The sequence below is a fragment of the Littorina saxatilis genome, linkage group LG2 (assembly GCF_037325665.1).
Source record: "Littorina saxatilis isolate snail1 linkage group LG2, US_GU_Lsax_2.0, whole genome shotgun sequence".
In the NCBI taxonomy this organism is placed as follows: Eukaryota; Metazoa; Mollusca; class Gastropoda; order Littorinimorpha; family Littorinidae; genus Littorina; species Littorina saxatilis.
Window position 1 is genome coordinate 53,893,300 of NC_090246.1, and position 21,937 is coordinate 53,915,236.

A 21,937-nucleotide genomic window follows, 5' to 3' on the forward strand; every position below is an offset into this window, starting at 1 on the left:
ACTCAACCTCTCCCCATCGCCCTCTGTCTCTCACCTTCTTTCACACACTCTCTCTTTTCCCAACTCTCCTCTCTCTCCATCTCTCTCTCTCTTCAATAATGACACCCTCCACTCTCGAATCTCCAAACATTCGGTTAAACGTGATTAACTGGTATCGTACCCCTATGACAGCTAATATTCCATATTCTCTGCATTCTCTGCTTGTTGCATTACGTTAAAGGTTTTAATGCTCTTTTTTTTCAAGCCACATTTCACGTCAACCAACTTTTATCAAGACGTTATTCAAAGCGTCATTGTAGAAATGACATTCGGAAATATTAGGGGAATCTCTGTCATAACATTTTTTTCTATTTGTTTCCTATCAGGCATTTTTTGTTTTAATCACAAGTAATATGATACAGACACACAAAGAGAGACACCTATAGTGACAGCCGCTCTATCATGCTAGGACTGGTGTCAGTATACTGTGACTATATGAGGATGTCAATCAATCAATCAATATGAGGCTTATATCGCGCGTATTCCGTGGGTACAGTTCTAAGCGCAGGGATTTATTTATTTTATTTTTATTTTATGCAATTTATATCGCGCACATATTCAAGGCGCAGGGATTTATTTATGCCGTGTGAGATGGAATTTTTATTACACAATACATCACGCATTCACATCGGCCAGCAGATCGCAGCCATTTCGGCGCATATCCTACTTTTCACGGCCTATTATTCCAAGTCACACGGGTATTTTGGTGGACATTTTTATCTATGCCTATACAATTTTGCCAGGAAAGACCCTTTTGTCAATCGTGGGATCTTTAACGTGCACACCCCAATGTAGTGTACACGAAGTGACCTCGGTTTTTCGTCTCATCCGAAAGACTAGCACTTGAACCCACCACCTAGGTTAGGAAAGGGTGGAGAAAATTGCTAACGCCCTGACCCAGGGTCGAACTCGCAACCTCTCGCTTCCGAGCGCAACTGCGTTACCACTCGGCCACCCAGTCCGATGTAACCCTCTGCGACTTCAATCTCAGTGTGGCAGTACATTAATCTGCTGACCATAAACAAGGAATGCGTCCAGCTGTCTCTCTAGCTCTCCAGTAGGTTTCTCAGCGGGTTACCTGCTTGACGACGTGCTAATTGATGGCACGCGAACCGTGTAATGTATAGCCACTGCGCGAGTCGAACCGCTCTACGACTAGCTGCTCCTCTCCACGCCCCCCCCCCCCCCAACCCCCACCGCCAGCCCCACGCATCCCTCTCTCTCGCCCTGCCTCTCTTCCCCCGTTCCTCTCTCCCCCCCCCCTCCCTCTCTCTCTCCCCCTCCCTCTCTCTCCCCCTCCTTCTTTCTTCCCCCCCTCTCTCTTTACCCTTAATTGTCAATCCGTTTTTCATTGCTAAATTCATACGAATAAATAAAAGCTTGATGTTTAGCAAGAATCACCTCTGATTTGTTATTTGCATTGTCACTGAAGACTAAACCGTCAGTGAAACTTAACAGTTCGCCACCTGTTTACCTCTTTTTATATTTTAATCCAGACAGCATTATCCACCACCACCCATTATATAAACATTCTATTTTGTGTAGTCCCGATATCAATGTTGCACACCTTTTGATGCAGCTTTTAATAATATAAGAGATTTGATTTATACGTATTCCCTGTTTCACTCAATGAATATATATATATTCCCTAAAATATCCAGGTAATATACATATTTCCTGGAATTTGGAGGCCATTTTTAGACGTATTCCCTGACTTATATTTAGCATTCAAAAGGAGATACTTTGATGGAGTGAAAAATCTCTCTCTCTCTCTCTCTCTCTCTCTCTCTCTCTCTCTCTCTCTCTCTCTCTCTCTCTCTCTCTCTCTCTCTCTCTCTCTTATGCTTACAAATATAACAACAATCGCATAACAATAGAATTTACAACACAATATTACACTGTTTGCACCAATGAAGTGAGAAAAAATGACTTTTGTATTGGCAAAATCAACAAGCCGTAATAACTCCAGTTGGCGAGATATATTTTGTTTGTTTGTTTGTTTGTTTGCTTAACGCCCAGCCGACCACGAAGGGCCATATCAGGGCGGTGCTGCTTTGACATTTAACGTGCGCCACACACAAGACAGAAGTCGCAGCACAGGCTTCATGTCTCACCCAGTCACATTATTCTGACACCGGACCAACCAGTCCTAGCACTAACCCCATAATGCCAGACGCCAGGCGGAGCAGCCACTAGATTGCCAATTTTAAAGTCTTAGGTATGACCCGACCGGGGTTCGAACCCACGACCTCCCGCTCACTGGGCGGACGCCTTACCACTAGGCCACCGTGTTGCGGTTTGGCGGGATATAGTGATCCTTACATTCGTTCGAAAAAAAGACCAATAAAGCTACCCTTTCAAACCATGTTCTGAGTTTTTTTGCTTATTTGCTATTGTGTTTGGTTGTAATATGTTATATAGAATTGTGCATGTGAAGTGATATTATATTTTTTAAATATGGAAAAAGTGAAAGCTGATTGAAAATTTATGGACAGATTAATAGATGAAAATGGCTCTCAATAACGACGCAAAAAGGAATTTTACAGGAGCAAGTGAGATTTTACAATAACGTGTTTGATAAAAATGGGAATTTTGTTGAGGAGGATGCTGAAAGTAAAGTTCTTAATTTAAATATTCCTCAGTTAAATGACGAACGAAAATATGGTTTGGAAACTGATTTTACCGTGTTAGAAATCGGCAGGGCGCTGTCTTTATTAAAAAATGGTTCGTCACCAGGTTTAGACGGATTGACTACAAGTTTCATGAAAAAATGTTGGCCTAAAGTAAAAATGATGGTGGTTAATTCCCTTCAAAGTGCATTTAGAGTCGGTGAATTGTCAGATACTCAGAAAAGAGCAGTTATCACGTTGATCCATAAGGATAAAGATTTGCCGAGAGATAGCCTTAAGAATTGGAAACCCTATATCTGTAACCAATACAGATTATAAAATGCTGGCAACATGTTTATCGCAGCGCGTATCTGGTGTTATTTCTGACCTCGTGTCAGAAGATCAGACAGGATGTATTAAGGGAAGAAAGGCAAGTAACTTGATTAGATTAATTGATGATGTCATTAATTACGCTAATGAAAGAAATCAAGCAGGTATATTACTTGCCCTTGACTACGCCCGAGCCTACGATTCCATCTCAAAAGACTATGTGGTCTGGTCCTTTAAAAAATTTGGTTTTGGCGAAAAATTTGTTAAATGGATTAAAGTTTTAAGAGAAGTTAAAAGGGCAATAACCAACCTGGCTCTTCCACGGTCTCAAATAGCATTACATATTGGTTTAATGACAAACACCACGAGCTGCATAAATTATATGGGTTGGATTTCGGAAGAAATAAGTGTAGAATTATTAGCAATACAAATCCGAAGTCACCCCAATATTAAAGGATTTGCCTTACCAGATGTAGGTTTTGCAGAACAAACATCGCGTATCTTGAAACTGGCTATGTACGCCGATGACATAACTGTTTTACTTCAAGATAAAAACGACATGGAAACGGTTTTGAAAATTATTGATGATTTTTCAAATTTTGTTTGTTTGTTTGTTTATTTGTTGCTTAACGTCCAGCCGACTACGCAGAGCCATATCAGGACGAGGAAGGGGGGGATGAAGGGGGCCACTTGTCAAGCGATTCCTGTTTACAAATGCACTAACCCATTACTTGTGTCCCAGCAGGCTTTAGTAAAACTAAATTAATACCTACTGGAAGATTACCAGTTTCCAGTATGTTAAAATAGGCTTAACCTATCTACTGCTGGACTTACATCAGAACACTAACAGATTAAACTATACATGAATCGCGAGACAAGCGGCAAGAGAAGAGATTTTTGGAAAAAATACAGGTGAATGAGCAAGAAGGCAGAAAAAAGAAAAGAATTCATGAAGAAAAAGAGAGCATGACAGGAAAGAGGAACCAAAAATCTACATAACAGCAAACTAGAAAGCTCCGGCGGTTCCAAAAACAGGAGGGGCCTTTAATTTCATAACCGCAGTGCCCCACTGCGGGAGATTTTTCAAATATATCTCGCTTAAAATTGAATAAAAGTGAAACGGAAGCAATGTGGTAGGGATCGCGTAAAACCTGTCAAGAGAAATATTGCGATATTAAATGGAATACCCAGGTTAAAATCATGGGAATTAGTCAGTTTTAAAAATGACATCCCGGCCTCTGAAATTATGGAAAATTGGTCCAAAAAGACTGGAAAAAGTTGAACAAATCATTTGCAGATGGTCAAGAAGAAATTTAAGTATAAGCGGCAAATTATGTATTATTAAGTCCTTCTTAGTTTCACAATTTGTTTACGTTATGCAGGCGCTTCTTGCCCCTGTTAAAGTTCTCGATAAGTTGAATACTATTTTGTTCAGGTTTCTCTGGAAAAGGAAGTATTCAAATACAAAAGCCTTTGAAAAAGTTAAACGAAATGTATTGTGTAATGTGGTGGAAGAAGGTGGTATTAACATGATAAACGTCCACGATATGCAGACTTCTTTTTTACTGACATGGGCAGCAAAACTTCAACAACAAAAACATGAACCGTGGACAACGATTCCGTTAAGTCTTTATCAGGTATTGGGAAGAAATTTACTTTGTTTTAAAGCGCAGCCACAACACTACTAAAACCAAGGTATTGAATGCATTCGATCAAACTTTTAGACAGAAGTTCTCTTAAAATGAATCCATAATAAAGCATTGATTTATGAGAGAGAAGATCGCTTTGGCGATCAATGTTTGTGGAACAATATAAAAGTGGTTTATAAAAATAAAAGCTTATATTTAAAAAAATGGATAGAAGCGCATTTAGATATGGTGAAAGATATTTGGGTTAACGGAGATATGATTCCTTTTAACCAGCTGTGCACAAAGAAAGGATACAGTCCCTCTAGATTTTTTGAGTACCGCGCAGTGAAGACTGCTGTGCGAGCGCTTGCACTTCGCAAAAACACAGCCAGCCCGCGAGCAGGCGAACACAATAATGACCTTGACACACGGAACCCTGTGATCATTAACCCCTCCGCGAGAAAGATTCGCATGCTGATAGTCCAGTCTAAAGCGAGCGAGCCTTGCGCTGCTACATTTTGGTTACATAAATATCAGGTTAAACTAGATCACAGTCATTGGCTGTTAGCAAGCAAATGTACAAAAGAAGAAAGATTGCGATTGTTACAATGAAAAATATTACATAATATTTATCCCACGAATATATTATTAAATAAAATAAAAATTAGAGAAACAAAATTATGTACATTTTGTAAACATATTGATTATGTTGAACACTTTTTTTGTCAATGTGAGAAGTTGACGAGCTTTTGGGAAAATGTTGTCCATTATATTTTTAGAAATACAGGATCAAATGTGCACCTCTCAGAACACGATGTCTTGTTTGGTTATCAACCTAGTAATATATGCCAAAATAATAAGGTACTTAATCACATTATTTTGATTGCTAAAATGTGTATTAGTAAATATTAGTATGGTGATAGATACGATTTGAATAGTATCATTATTGGAAAATAAAATGTACATTAGAAGATTGTGAGTAATGTATAAGTCGAGATGAGGTGAAGTGATATATGACGTTTGTGAATATTATGAGGGGGGTGGGAGGGAGCGGATGGACGAGAATAAGAAAAACAAAAAAAGAAAAAAAAGGAGAAAAAAAAGTAACCATCTATGGCTCCTCAATTGCTTTTTGTATAAACAACCATGCAAACCACACAAAAACAAAAAACAAAAAAAGAAACCGGTTTTCTCCAATTTAAAAAAAAACCAAAAAAACAAGTCGCGTAAGGCGAAATTACTACATTTTAGTCAAGCTGTGGAACTCACAGAATGAAACTGAACGCACTGCATTTTTTCACAGTGACCGTAGTCCGCCGCTCGCGCAAAACCCAGTGAAACTGACGAGACTGTTTAGCGCGGTGATGGTTTCGCTGTGCTGCATAGCACGCTTTTCTGTACCTCTCTTCGTTTTAACTTTCTGAGCGTGTTTTTAATCCAAACATATCATATCTATATGTTTTTTGAATCAGGAACCGACAAGGAATAAGATGAAATTGTTTTTTAATCGATTTCGGAAATTTGATTTTGATCAGAATTTTTTATATTTTTAATTTTGAGAGCTTGTTTTTAATCCGAATATAACATATTTATATGTTTTTGGAATCAGAAAATAATGAAGAATAAGATGAACGTAAATTTGGATCGTTTTATAAAAAAACAATTATTTACAATTTTCAGATTTGTAATGACCAAAGTCATTAATACATTTTTAAGCCACCAAGCTTAAATACAAAACCGAAGTCCGACCTTTGTCGAAGATTGCTTGGCCAAAATTTCAATCAATTTGATTCAAAAATGAGGGTGTGACAGTGCCGCTTCAACTTTTACAAAAAGCCGGATATGACGTCATCAAAGACATTTATCGAAAAAAAGAAAAAAAAATCCGGGGATATCATACCCAGGAACTCTCATGTCAAATTTCATAAAGATCGGTCCAGTAGTTTACTCTGAATCGCTCTACACACGCGCACGCACACCGGCACAGACAAAACTTGACTAAATGTAAAAAGAGAGAGAGAGAGAGAGAGAGAGAGAGAGAGAGAGAGAGAGAGAGAGAGAGAGAGAGAGAGAGAGAGAGAGAGAGATGATAATGATGATGATGGAACTTTATTTTTCAAGGATAGAGGTTTAAGGTGACGCCTTTTCTTACAACCGGTCCTTACTTCTAATACAAATGTCTAATAAATGATGAACAAGTAAAGCAACATGACAAATAAACAAAGTAAACGAACGAACCAGCAAACAATCGACAAGTAAGCAAACAAGCAAATAAACATAAACAACAAAATGACAAAGTAAGGACTGACATACAAATCAAAAGCAAAACATGCAACATATTAATTGAGGTTATACATGTAAAGTGATCGACGGTTAAAGTTCCATCCTCACCTATTCACACTTTACTGACACTATACACAACCATCAGTGTGTATAGGAAACAGGTACTTAACGCCTTCGTCCGTACGGGTTACACACTGTGTATAGCCAAACGGTACCTAATGTGGATTTCGTACGTACAGAAGTCACACAGATCCGTCTGCGTATGACCGGTACCTAAGGTGCTCCTCGTCCGTATGTGTGTACGTACGTGGGTGCGTGCGTGCGTCCGTGCGTGCTTGTGTGTGTGCGTGTATGTGTGTTAGTAACGCGGTTCTCTTAACCACATGCCCGGTTTTTATGATAGGTGCGTCCCCAGCTTACCACGGGCTAGTTCATTATTTTCACGCTGGGGTCAGTACAGGCGGTCTGATTTCTCCTTCTCTCATCATCGCTAACCAATTCAACCCACACCAATGTAGCAAACACAAATACGATAACATTGCAGAAACAAATCACTACCGACCACCCGTAAAATCTATTGTGTCGAGCTCAACAAGAAAAGAGAGACCGCGCACTAATGATATGCAAGCACACAGTCGAAGGCCTATCAGATCCTTGGCTCTGCATTTTCCCCACACACAGAGCTAAATGGAAGGGGGGTCATTTGTTGTCAACACGCAGACATAGATTATAGGGCACAAGCCGCCCTTTGCAGTGAGATCAATGCTACGCAATAATCTCTACGTCATTGAAACCACCTGCGTCATTTCCAGCGTGGGGCGTGACGTTGCAGGTCACATTACGTCACTAAGATACCCCGAGATCCTGAAGAGATATGTGTTCCAGTTTCGGGTGGAAGTGTAAAATATGCCGTCGTTCGGTTGACATGGGTAAGTTCGTTCGAAAACACATTTTCTGTGAACTTCGTAGACTTTTCTCTTGGCCTTCCGTTTACTAAATCCGCGTGTCAGTGCGTTTCTAACCGGCGATGGATACAAGACAAGTACGCAAGTTCTTACTAGAGGGGACTGACAAAAGACAATCATAATCGCACAATAAATCATGTAACCGCACAATACTGCCACACAAACCCAGAAATCAAGGAAAGCAAATTAGAACGGACTTATTTCTACGAAGCCGACACACAGGTATAAATGACTGCCCTATAATAATCGAATTCGAAACACACACACACACACACACACACACCAAAAACCCACCCCACTTGGAAAAATGGTCAAATATTTGTAGCATTACGACGACCTAAACCTGCGAGCAAGTGTTTGTTTCCCGACGGTGAAAACAAACTTGAGGTTTCCCCAATCCTAACACCTTTTCCTTTGATATTGGCCTCCTCTTTACAAATACGCTGCCCTCTTGAAGCGGGGTCTTTATTATGACTCACCTGGGCGCAAATATATTTCACGTCCATGATAATTCCGAAACTATGACTAGTCTCGGTGATCCCCGCTGAGAGCCAAGACTGTGTGAAGAGGTGAGAATTGTTCCCCTTGGCCCCGGGAACTGGGAAGAAGGGGAATGCTTGGAATGCCAGAAGTCGGCAACAAAGTTACCAAAGAATGAGCGAAAATCGTGGTATTTATTTTTTGTGTGTAATGTGTTTTGGAGTAAGATGATGGTTAGATGAAAAATCATAATGGCAGTTTGTGAGCTCGTGTAATTACTTTCAAATCATAATTGCTTTATAATTCAGTGCATGCACTCTTTGTTCAGTCAGCTTGAAACATGTTGGACACTTTTGATCGAAATACTCCACATTACATGTCAGTTTGTACTGTTACGGTGGACTCAGGTTGAACACTTGAGTGTTTAGGGGTGTGTGTGTGTGGGGGGAAGTTGGGGATAAGCGTGTGTGGGGGGGCGGGGGGGGGGGTGTAAGCCTGGTGGGGGAGGGGGCGGAGGTTAGGGGATAAGTGTGTGTGTGTGTGTGTGCGTGTGTGTGTGTGTGTGTGTGTGTAGGTGTGTGTGTGCTTCTGCAGCATCAGTATTCAGCCTTCCATTTAAACGTCAACAATTCAAACGTACAGTTGTCGGCGTTGGCTGTAAAATGTTAGCCACTTAAGTAATTGAGATAAAAGAGATAAACGGCTTGGCACACAATAAACTTTTCTTTGTTTTAAACAAATCTGTTGGTTTTTTTCTATTGTTTTTTCGTAAGTACTAAGTGGAATTGACACGACCACCGTTTGTTTGTACATAATTGTTGACATCACACCAACGGACAGTCTCATTCAAGCACCAACCAGACCAATTTCACTACCGGCACGGTTGGCCTAGTGGTAAGGCGTCTGCCCCGTGATCGGCAGGTCGTCCGGGTCATACCTAAGACTTTAAATTTGGCAATCTAGTGGCTGCTCCGCCTGGCGTCAGGCATTATGGGGTTAGTGCTAGGACTGGTTGGTCCGGTGTCAGAATAATGTGACTGGGTGAGACATGAAGCCTGTGCTGCGACTTCCGTCTTGTGTGTGGCGCACGTTATATGTCAAAGCAGCACCGCCCTGATATGGCCCTTCGTGGTCGGCTGGGCGTTAAGCAAACAAACAAACAAACCAATTTCACTTAAATCAAAGAATGAAAAGAGTGCCAATTTTAGCCTGACACTAAGAACGACGTAGACAGCCTTTCAACCAAACACAACGACACAGACGTCATTTCACGCGGCCTTCACTCGAACCTTCGTGTGGTCTGCTGTTGACTGGTCAAAGTCAACACACCCATACATTGCTTTTATTTATTTACCTCTTGTTCCCTCGCGTTCACAAATAAGACGAACCGTCCAGAAATATTGTGAATCGTTGTATCGTCCTAAAGGTGACGGCTATAGGCTGTTCAAACATCCCTTTCTGCACAACTGAGCGTTTCCTTAAAGCCCATACCTTGCCCTAAATCAGTTACAAGTTTGTTTAGCCAAATGAGTGACAATGAGTAAACGAGGCGAAAATGAGTAAACGAGCGGTCATTTTACTTGAAAAACTGTTACAAGGTGTGAGTAAATTAGCCCCCAATTGTGAAGGCAACATTCGCTTTCTTATTACTGTAATTATTGAAGTGAATACGAACCCAGGTAGGCCTCGAACTGATGTTTATCGAACAATGAACTGTTCCAACAAGCGTGCTTTTGAATCACGGATACGAATAACGGTTGGTATTGTAGAAATCAACTGGCGTCTCCCGCCATTATTTCCTCCACAACCAAAGTACCGCAACAATCGTGCTGTGCCTTGACAAGTGTACACTATTGTTTTTAGAACTCTCAATTTTGAATCTTGTGTTTTGTGTGCAAATTCTATTATAATTAGAGCCGGAAATAGCATTAGCAGTAGTCACGGTTTTTCTGAGGTTGCAAACTCGCTAAAGACAGATTAAGGTTGTATGTTTGTCCAACGCAAACAAAACATCGAAACAAAATCCAGTGAAGGCGGACTTTATGTCAGATTTTATGTTTAATTAGTTTCTGTGATTTAGGTTTATTGGACTTTTCTGCCTTGTCTCGTTATTTCTGCGTTTGTATCGTATAACATACAATGAAAGACAACAAAATACATTCTGAACTTTTTCGCTTGTGTGATTTTTGTTTGTCTAAGGCTGCAAACTATTTTCACTCGCAGAGTTTCTTGTTCTTTTTTTTTTTTCTTTGCGTTTATTTTCTACCTTTTTTCTTTGAAGTGTACTCTTCGATACTTAAAAAAAAAAAAAATTGTGAGAAGAAATATACCTTCGAAAGAAAAAAAAATCGCTTGTTTGGTATTGTTTGCATAAATTCTAACTCGCACTACAACAGCTTTTGCCCCTGCTATTTCATTTATATTTTAGGCTCTTCGAAATTTGTCCACCTCAAACTAGGTCATCGGGCCAGCATGTATTCGCACATACTTACCGAAGATGAAGATTAAAGGCATTAGACAAAGACAATCTTATAATTTACGTCTCCAGTCGTGTTTGAGCCTACTTCAAGGCATATAAACAACGCTTATTACTTTTTGTGTGCGATATAATCCCGTTTTGAAAACTCACATCATGAGCAGTTTAAGAAGGACATTCCGAGCGGTCGGTGAAAACCCAAACTCGAACGTCGCTCGATACCCCGTTGAGAAGATAAGGCGTTGTTACATTGAAGAAGGACAGAAACACAATAATGAAAAAACTTGACTAAATGTAAAACGGACATAGAAAGAAAGCTAGGAAAAAAAGGGGAGGAGGGGGGGGGGAGCTGTAAAATAACTAATCATAACAAAGGAAAGAGACCAAAAAAAAGGGAAAATTCATACCAAGTTAATGAGAGAGAGAGAGAGAGAGAGAGAGAGAGAGAGAGAGAGAGAGAGAGAGAAAGCCAAAGATAGAGAGAGAGAGAGAAAGCCAAAGATAGAGAGAGAGATATATATATGGAGAGAATGCCAGAGATAGAAAGAGAGAAAGCCAGAGAGAGAGAGAGAGAGAGAGAGAGAGAGAGAGAGACAGACAGACAGACAGACAGACAGACAGACAGACAGACAGTGACAGCGAGTGTGTGAGAGAGAACGGGAGAGAGAAAGAGTGAGAGAGAGAGAGAGAGAGAGAGAGAGAGAGAGAGAGAGAGAGAGAGAAAGAGAGAGAGCGAGAGGACGACGAATATGCTCTCTTTATTTCTCTCCATCTCTGTCTCCACCCCCCTCTCCCTCTCTCTGCTTTTGGTATGTGTGATCTTTCAACTCTCTCTCTCTCTCTCTCTCTCTCTCTCTCTCTCTCTCTCTCTCTCAATCTCTTTCTCTCCCGTTCTCACACACACACACACGCTCATACAACACCGTCCTTGTCTCGATTCCCAGTCTACAGGTCTACGTTAAAGCATTTAGTCAAAACTTGACTAAATGTAAAAAGAGAAGACAATGGTTGAAAGAAGTCAGGGGAGATTGTGCGCGTGGGGATGGAGGGGGATACGACGGCCGATGGGTAAGTCACAGCATGGTTCGGTTTTGATCCCACTAAAATCGCGCCACAAATCAGGGGCAGACTACCGCTCAGTGTTGACACGGGAGATAACCTGTCGACTTTTCCTCGCCAAAAGGCTGTGAGCCGCGGTTTGCCAATCCTGAGCCGTCCTATGATCTATACGTTTGAACTCAAATCTATGGGCACTAGTTTAGGAACTCGGAAACAAGACATTGTGCGTTCCAATACAGATTAAAATCGGTGTAAAGGAGATATTACTACATTCAAAGCATGAAGCTCCCACCTCCGAACCCCGCCCTCCAGCACCATACTCACATGAACCGTTTGTAAACAGGTATACATCTTTCTATTTAGTCTTGATAAGGCTACAGCTTTTTTTTCTCCACTTTACTCAAGTGTTGCGGGCCTGGATCTTTGAGATTTGGCACGGTAATACGTTTGGGTCTCGCTTGGAGGATGTGCTCAGAGGACAGTACAATAACCGCAACAGTGCCCACTCTATCAACACCCCCACACACACCAAACTGGCCACTGGGCAAGGACTAGAGGTACGAAGTACATGGGAAGTCCCACTTTCTAAAGGCAAACTCCTTCTCATGAAAAGTTTGGCTCACAATATCAGATCTTGGTCACTTAGTTACATACCAAAACTCAACACCCTGACTGCTTGCTGCGGTGAGTTGACATTTCTAGTACATTAATCTCTTAAAAAAACAGTATAGTGGCTGTTACGAAATTATTATATAAAAGAGATACCTACTGCTCATAGATGGGGGGGCCCGGGTAGCTCAGGGCACTGGACTTGTGATCGAAAGGTCGCTGGTTCGAATCCGGGCCGGGACGGACACGGGTCAACTTTATGTGCAGACCCAGAGACGGTATCCATCTCCCACCCCCGTGTCACCACAATGGCACGTTAAAGATCTCGGTCATTCTACCATAAGTGCAGATGGCTGATACCACCTAAACACGCATACATCAAAAGCCGTGAGGGCGTAAAAACTCGAATCGTATAAACCAATTCATGTCCAATATAGGCAATTAAGACCTGACGGACAATAAGCCCCTTAAAATTTACTTTTTTTACTCATAGATGGCACACAGGCTGTTCAGTTTTGGTATTTGACCACGTGTCATTTCCCAAGTAAAACGCCTGGCCAGATCTGCGATACTCTCATTGCACGGACAGGAATGTACCTTCGAGACCCCCTGATATCAGACTTCCCCCTTTCAAAGCGTTGCTTTTTCATGATGTTCTGTTTATAAAGTCAGTAAATGGACCCCAATTTTAAGAGTCCCGACGTTTTAAGTCATGATTTTCAAAGATTTTGGAGGTGTTAAATAAAGAGTACCATATTGTACACGCAGCAATGCTCACCAAACAAAACGCCCACTAAACACCCGCCACAGTTTTCACCGGACAACGGCTAGGCTAGGGGCTACCACGCTAGCTAAGCGTTCGATAATTAGTCTCCGTGTCTATTGTGACCCAGGCCACCCCTCCTCTTTACCCTGCCACCGTCCGTGTCGAGTTTCGAGCTGGGCGAGCTAGGCGAAGCCAGAAAGTAATATATCATGTGTTTCTGTCACCCATATATCCGCAGTCCTCTGCCACTGTAAATAGCGTCCAGGTATTTGAATGGGTGGGAGAAAGGGGCTCAATAACAGCTAGAAATATCCGCGGGGTGGCTATGGTGTATATGGCTCACAGGTGTCTGACCTCGCCGCTTTGACTCGCAACTTGCGGGGACAACTCGAGCCGTCGAAAAAAAATCTGACTGGCGCTGCTAGTTTGTTCGTGACAGTACACGAAAATCACACATGAATTAGAACCAGAATCAACTTTGCAGTCTTTTAAAGAAGAACAAGTTTATAATTATAACCCCCCCAAAAATGGTGATGTAGGTTTGACGAGACGAGAAGTGGACCTTTAAGGTATCCTTAGCGGATTATGACTTTATTCAGTTATTCTGCAGAAAAACAGAAATGCTGGAGAAAAACTGTTTGTTTCTGCAGCATTTCTGCATAATGTCATCTTTCGCGAGAGCAACGTTTTTTTTCTGCAGTAAAACAGTTTTACTGCAGTAAAATTGAAATCAAGAATGCTGCAGTAAAACGGTGATGTTGTTTTACTGGAGAAAAACTGTTTACACTTTTTCTTCAGCATTTTGGCATTATTCAGTTATTCTGCAGAAAAACAGAAATGCTGGAGAAACACTGTCTTTTCTGCAGCATTTCTGCATAATGTCATCTTTCGCCGAAGCAACGGGTTTTTCTGGAGCAAAACATTTTACTAAAAAATGCTGCAGAAAAAATGTAAACAGGTTTTCTGCAGTAAAACAACAGCACCGTTTTACTGCAGCATTCTTGATTTCAATTTTACTGCAGTAAAATGTTTTGCTGTAGAAAAAACGCTGCTTCGGCGAAAAATGACATTATGCAGAAATGCTGCAGAAAAGAACGGTTTTTCTCCAGCATTTGTCTTTTCTGCAGAATAACTGAATAAAGTCATAATCCGCTAAGGGTATTAAGGGACACGTGACCTTAGTCCGATGCACCTCAGCAAGTCCGGCCATAGCTGTATGCTTCTCGTCATTGGCTTGTCTTATTTGCACAATAAACACATTTCCATTATTGCTTGGCTTACTCTTAACGCCGTTTTGTGACACACCGTTCATTTTGTGACACTGTCTATATCATTCTGTCCAAATATTGATCCCTTCATGTGTGCCGTATTCAAAGGTGCCAGGGGACACATGAAGCCTCACAGCAATCGGACGTCTTCCTACGATTCTCTATTTCCCTCTCCTCCCCAATCACCCCTCCTCCCCTCTTCCCGAACACCCTAACCCAGGCATGGTGGTTGTGGTTGTTGACAACCTGTGTGGGCTCATGAAGCGAGACGAGACGCGCGCTAGTTGTCCTCAAACACCTTCACCCCTATCTACCTCCTCCCTCAGTCCCATCCTTCTTTATCCTAGGTTCGTGCTCATATCCAGATCCGATCAAACACACACACACACACACACACACACACACACACACACGCACGGCACACACACGAACACTCCATGGATGACGCACAACGATCCGAGACGAGTTCCTTTAGCTTTTGAACTTAAATAAGTTGCTAATTTCAACCGAAAGTCTTTAGAATTGTAGTGCGTGTTTTTTTTTCAAACCGACCAAAATAAAGGATCAGAAATGTGATCTGTCAGTCAGAACTCTCTCGTGGAAGCAATGTCAGTAAACGTTCATTCACGATGCCACATTATCGTGTCACCTACTGAGCTGGATGGCATTACAGTTTTGAGGAATGAAACCACTGATGATTGAGCTGAGACTTTTGGCCTAGCTTGCGAATTTAAATTCCACCCACCCCCTGCACCACCAACCTCGCCCAACTTCCTTCTCCTTCTTATCCTCATTCCATGCTCATTTCCTAGCACACGCCTCCTGTCCCTATTGATACTTTATGTAAAGACGGGGTGCAGGCTTTAGGGAAGTGCGCGAAAAAGCTTGAAAGATGGTTCTGAATGAAATAGGGGCTGGGGAAAAAAAAGAGGAGTCTCTCACCAAATAGCAAAGAATACCCCAAACTTCTTTTTTCCCCTCAGTGTGGCAAAGTGGAAACACGGGGACAGAGACTTGCCTGATGTTCGACACGGTTAATCGCAGCTTAAACGTTTGCATTGAAAGTTCCCCCCCCCCCCCTCCCACGCCCGAAGCTTCCCAAACCACCCGACCTCCTCCCTTTATTGTGAGTTTCCTCTCCATGTCCCCTGGGCTCCTACGTCTTTAACCCCCCCCACCCCCCATCCCCCCCCCAACACCTCCCACAATTGCTTGTATTTTGAGCTCCTCTTTGCCCTCATTCCCCGTATAGTTGCTCTACCCTCTCCCCCTCCTCTTCCCCCATCACCAGTCGTCTCCCCTCCCACTTAATTTCCGATTTAACAAATGATAGGGACGGTTGTAACTGATATTTTATTTCACACAGAGGGGAAGAAGTGTTGTGGTTTATTGTGTGTGTGTGTGTGTGTGTGTGTGTGTGTGTGCGTGTGTGTGTATGTACGTGTATGTGAGTGCGTGCGTGCGTTCGTATTTGTGTGTGCGTGTGTGTGTGTGTGTAAACAAAACATGTCACAGTCGGTGCTTATATAGAGAATACTACATGGCTTGCTGTGTCCACGTACCAGATTTACACGAGTTGTTTTTCTAAATATTGAACTGAGAGAGAAAGCGAGCTGTTCACTATTTGAAAAAGCAACGAGTGTAAATCTGGTACGACACAGCAAGCCATGTAGTATTCTGTTTATCCTACATACTGTACTTACGTGTATTTTACTGAAATTGTCCTGCAGTCGAGGCAGCTAACTTGAAGACGCTTGTTTAGGAACCTCGATCTCTTCTAAAGCCTTGTGCAATCTATTACGTCAAAGTAAAGAAACGTCACTCTGAAAGTGTGGCGTGACGTGTTAGTTCTAAAAATTCATCGAGGGTGATTAGCGAGCGCAATGTTTTTTCTATAATGACGTTTGTCTCGGTGATTTTGGCATCATAAGCAGTCGAAAAAACAGGTCCCTACCAGATTTGCTTGACATGACCTCATTTACGAGGACTGGGTGGCCGAGTGGTAACGCACTGTACTTGCGCTCGGAAGCGAGAGGTTGCGAGTTCGACCCTGGGTCAGGGCGTTAGCAATTTTCTCCCCCCTTTCCTAACCTAGGTGATGGGTTCAAGTGCTAGTCTTTCGGATGAGACGAAAAACCGAGGTCCCTTCGTGTACACTACATTGGGGTGTGCACGTTAAAGATCCCACGATTGACAAAAGGGTCTTTCCTGGCAAAATTGTATAGGCATAGATAAAAATGTCCACCAAAATACCCGTGTGACTTGGAATAATAGACCGTGAAAAGTAGGATATGCGCCGAAATGGCTGCGATCTGCTGGCCGATGTGAATGCGTGATGTATTGTGTAAAAAAATTCCATCTCACACGGCATAAATAAATCCCTGCGCCTTGAATATGTGCGCGATATAAATTGCATAAAATTAAAATTTAAAAAAAAAAAATAAAAAATCCCTGCACTTAGAACTGTACCCACGGAATACGCGCGATATAAGCCTCATATTGATGATTGATACATGACATACACACGTGTGATTTGAACGAGTATTATCTCACGAGTGTCTCTCTCACGTATGTAGGATAAACCAATGTAGAGCCTTTCCACAACTTACATAATATATGTATAATAGTGTGCTCATGCTTGATTTTTGGTTCGAAGTATGTCCCTCAAGACTTTCTTTGCCTTAAATTCCCAAGAATCAAAACAGTCACTGTCTTGTTTCTTTGTCACAAGTTAATAAGTTACTTCCAGCCCTGAGGAAATTCTCTTTATTTCTTGTTCGTTGTAACAAAGTCCTGAATTTGCAATATCTTGGTTTGAAAGACCAGAAAGAATAACGAATATTACAATGAGCCCGTCAATCTCATGCTCAGATGCTCTGGCCTTCGACTGAAGACTAAAAGTCAAGTATTGCAAACACCAAGGTTTTCCTGTTGTGCCTAATTACCATTACGCACCAACAGTTTATTAGTGAAGAAAATCCCTTTTACTGCGAAACGTTTGAGTAGAGATTGTTTGTGGAACATCGTTTTGTTTTACAGACCCCCATGTATAATCTAAAACTAACTATTGCAAACTACAAGGGTTTCCTGTTGTGTCGTACCATTACTCCGAACAGTTCATTAGTGAAGAGCATCCCTTTAACTGCGAAAGCATTGGAGGAACATCGTTTTGTCGTTGAGACCCCATGTATCTTAAACCAAGCATGAAGTCTAAAACCAAGTATTGCAAACACCAAGGTTATCCTGTTGTGCCTCATTACTATTACTCTCAACAGTTTATTACTGACGAAAATCCCTTTAACTGCGACAGTGGGAGGAGAGCGTTCGAGGAACATCGTTTTGTCGTCCAGACCCCCATATAAATTATAATCTAACACCAAGTATGCAGTTTAAATCCCAATATTGCAAACACTAAGGATTCCCTCGTCATTACTCCCAACAGTTTACTAGTGAGGAACATCCCTTTAACTGCGACAGTGGGAGGAGAGCGTTGGATGAACATCGTTTTGTCGTTCAGACCCCAATGTAGTCTAAGTTTGTTGTCTAAAACCAAGTATTGCAAATTCCAAGGTTTCCATGGTGTGTCGTTCGCACCATTACTCCGAAAAGGTTATTAGTGAAGAACATCCCTTTAACTGCGAACGGTGGGAGTAGAGATCGTTTGAAGAACATCGTTTTGTCGTTCAGACCCCAATGTAGTCTAAAACCAAGTTTGTTGTCTAAAACCAAGTATTGTATTGCAAACACCAAGGTTTTCCTCGTGTGTCGTACCATTACTTCCAACAGTTTATTAGTGAGGAACATCCCTTTAACTGCGAAAGTGGGAGGAGATGGTTGGAGGAACATCGTGTTGTCGTTCAGACCCCCATGTATAATCCCCCCCCCCCCCGTCTTTCAGGGAATAGAACGAGGGGCGTGTACCCGCTGTGTGGGCTTGTTCTCAACTGTCTCCCGGGGTGTATCCCCCTCCCCCGGCCTAATCACCACCCGTACAATCACGGTTGGACAATGTCGCGCGGGAGAAATATGGCAAGAGGAATGTTCTGGGAGGTCTTAAGATTGTGGGGTGTAAGTCCAATTAAAATTACCCATGCCGTCGTCGGTAGCGGTGGCTTGTGGTCGGTTAACAGGGTCCCCACTGGTTTTTAGAAACAAAATTCCATGACTTTTCCATGACTTTCCATGAGCCTCAATAACATTTTCCATGACTAGATCCACAGGTCGCCATTTCCGAACACGCAAACTTTTTACGTCTTGTCACTGCCAGTTTTGACACTGGCTTGCTTTGCACTGAATTTGAGTCAGTTTCTACGCAGTGTCTCTTCGACAAGCAAGTCAAGCATTTGCAACGCAGTCAGATTATCGGTAATGTTTGCTGGTCCTGTCATTTCACTAAACTGGACCAGCCACTGTTTGTATCCATCTGCACTTTCGTAAATTCCGTTTCGTAACCGTCACTGTGACTTGACGAACTGTCATTTTTTTTCACCGCGATACACAGTTCATTGCGAAGATCTTCCTCGGTACTTCGTTCCAATTCCGCATACTTTTTGTTGTCAAGAAACAACTCGAAAGAAAGTTTCAAACTCATCATCCTCCATCTTGCTTGTCGAAGCGCTAAAGTACTTTATCGATGCAAAAACAAAAGCAGAAAACTTCGACGAAACAGACTCAAATGCAGCGCAGACGACACGACGAGATAACGGAAGGAAGTGAGCCTCGCTTTGGCTCAAGTGCCGTTAAAAATACCGTTATTCTCGTATGCAAATACGAACGAGAAGTTGGTCATACGAACAAGCCTTGTGCTGGCGACGCAAATCGGGGAATGGCTGGGCAACGAAAATCGCCGCTGGCGTGGTAAAGGTTAATTTTTTTTCTTTCTTATTTTTGTTAAATTCCATGACTTTCCATGACTTGAATTGAAATTCCATGACTTTCCAGGCCTGGAAAATTAAAAATCAAATTCCATGACTTTCCAGGTTTTCCATGACCTGTACGAACCCTGGGTTAATGTGTCTGCGATTTATCGAGGGATGAGCGCACACACAAACAGCGTTCAAGCGGATTGACTGACAGAGCGGCAGGGTGACAGATTACACGCACGCGTGTGTGGACGCCGCTCACATGCTGACACAGGCGCATGCGGGGATAGACTGACAGACAGACTGAGGCAGTCGCAGACAGACATACAGACAGAAGCAGGCAGGCAGGCAGGCAGGTATGCACGCACCTAGTACTCACACACACACGCAGGAAAGCACGCACGCACATACACGGCAAGCACACGAGCGTGCGCACACTCGCACGCACACACACACACACAGACACTTTCACACTCTCGCACGCACGCGCTCACACACACACACACACACACGAAACGAACAAACTAACGCTCTTTCGCGAGCAGGTGCTAACAAATATATTTATGTCCAAGTGGGACCATGCTCATGCGCACATAAACACATGTCAAGGCATTTAATACACTAATAAATGTATTTTCCATACTCTGACATTACACTCTTGTTGTTGTTGTTGTTGTTGTTGTTAGCCTTGGCTTTATGCAGGGCCGGACTACCGGGGGGGGTTATGGGGGTTGCGCAACCCCCCCCCTAGCCTGAACATGTACCTTACTTATTTAAAACATTTTGTATTATTGCTTTTTTTATGCCGTTTCATGCAAGGAGCGACCATTTTCTTATCTCAGAATATGACCTACCCATCAGCTTCAGGGGGCTTCGCCCGCTGACCCCCACAAGGGGCTCTGCCCCTTGACCCCGCCCAGGGGCGGACGAGGGGGGGAGGGGGGGTTTCTAGGGTTTCCGGACCCACCTTATAAATATAAAAATATTGAATGAGGTATGCATTTCTTTATTTTACATTGAGTTTCAATTTTGGGGGTTATAATCAGTGACAAAATCTGCTGCCTGAAACTGGTAATGATCATCCTCAGAATGCACCAGATTGCACCATTTTGCATCCTTTTTTTCAAAATTTTCCGGGGGAGCATGCCCCCGGACCCCCCTAGCAAGCTAGGCGCTTCGCGCCGTCGGCTCGGCGCTTCGCACCCATATCTTCACAATATAATTTTGACACCCCCCCCATAAAATGAACTGATCCGCCCCTGCCGCCAGGGGGGATATCCCCCTGGACCACCTCTAGCAACCCCCCCCCTCCTCTTAGCCTAGTCCGGCCCTGTTATGCAAAGAGTGTATGGATGTATGCGTGTTTCCACACCAGGACAAATACCAATGGCTGTAATGCTACATGGCGGAATACATTCTTGTTCTCTTGTTTTCCTTTTATGTGAGTGTTATCTTAAAAGTCACGACCAGGTATTTCTCAATATTATAACCGAAGTCGCAGCTCGAGCTCTAAAAACAAACTTGGGTGATTCAGGACAGTAACACATATAGAAGGCAAAAATCTCTGAGCATAACAGACACACACAAAAACACCACAGCAAAGGCCTAATCAAGAGGAAGGATTAGAGTAAAAAAAATGTGTATGCGGACATCTCCTTTTGAGCGTTCACCTGTGATAGAGAGGTCACGGTAAAAACGAAAGATTAGAGCTCAAATCTTCGCAAGCATGTCGCAGGAACCTCGCCTTTGGTGCGACCTCTCGTACGCGCCAATACGATTCCTATTCGCCGTTGTAAAGGCATTCGGGGGGAACTCACGGTGACACTTTCTTAACGCTCTCGTCCCCTCTTCTACAAACCGGCTTTCAATCCGGCTGTCAGCTTTGTTGATGGGTGAATAATCGCCCTGTAACGCCGAGGTGTTTTCGGGACGAGAGCCCCTGCCGTTTCCGCACACACACAAAAACAGTGTTTTGGCCACCCATAATTTATCCTCTTTTACGGATCTTAAACTGTGACGTCCCCTTTCATTTCGACAGGAAAGCAATTTAAAGGGATGAGTCTCTCTACAGGAAATATGTGCTCTTAGAAATGAGTTTGATGAAGACTGAGTGTCGTGTTTGAATTTGCGAATAAGTTTGCTGATGTAGATATACATTTTCCGATTCACCACTCTCAATCCAGTGCATGTGGACATGTTAAATTCAAGCTACCTGAAGTGGAGACACAACTTTCATGAGAAAACAGTCTTATAATTAAACAGTTAAAAATAATCAATGGGGACATCAACGCTTGTCCCGTGTTAGGACACTTCGTAATAATTATACAGTGATATGCGATGTGAAAACGCGAGCATCTGAATGCCAGGATCTGAGCAAATTAAATGAAACTTAGATAAGCAGCAAGCATTGTCAGGCATAGCATGGCGGTTTGTCAAATTTGTCATTTGGAACATAACAAGACTTTAAATTTACATTTACAATGGGATATATATTTTTCTTAAAGTCCATTTACCAATTGAGTCGTTTGATGCAGCTGTTTGTTTTGGACCACGAGATTTGCAG

The 21,937-nt window shown here is 42.4% G+C and overlaps 1 long non-coding RNA gene across 1 annotated transcript in view; it reads left to right on the plus strand.

Annotated features, from left to right (window-relative positions):
- The window catches only part of LOC138959269 (uncharacterized), a 156,751-nt gene that overhangs the window by 111,589 nt on the left and 23,225 nt on the right, over positions 1-21,937 (plus strand). The window lies entirely within an intron of this gene.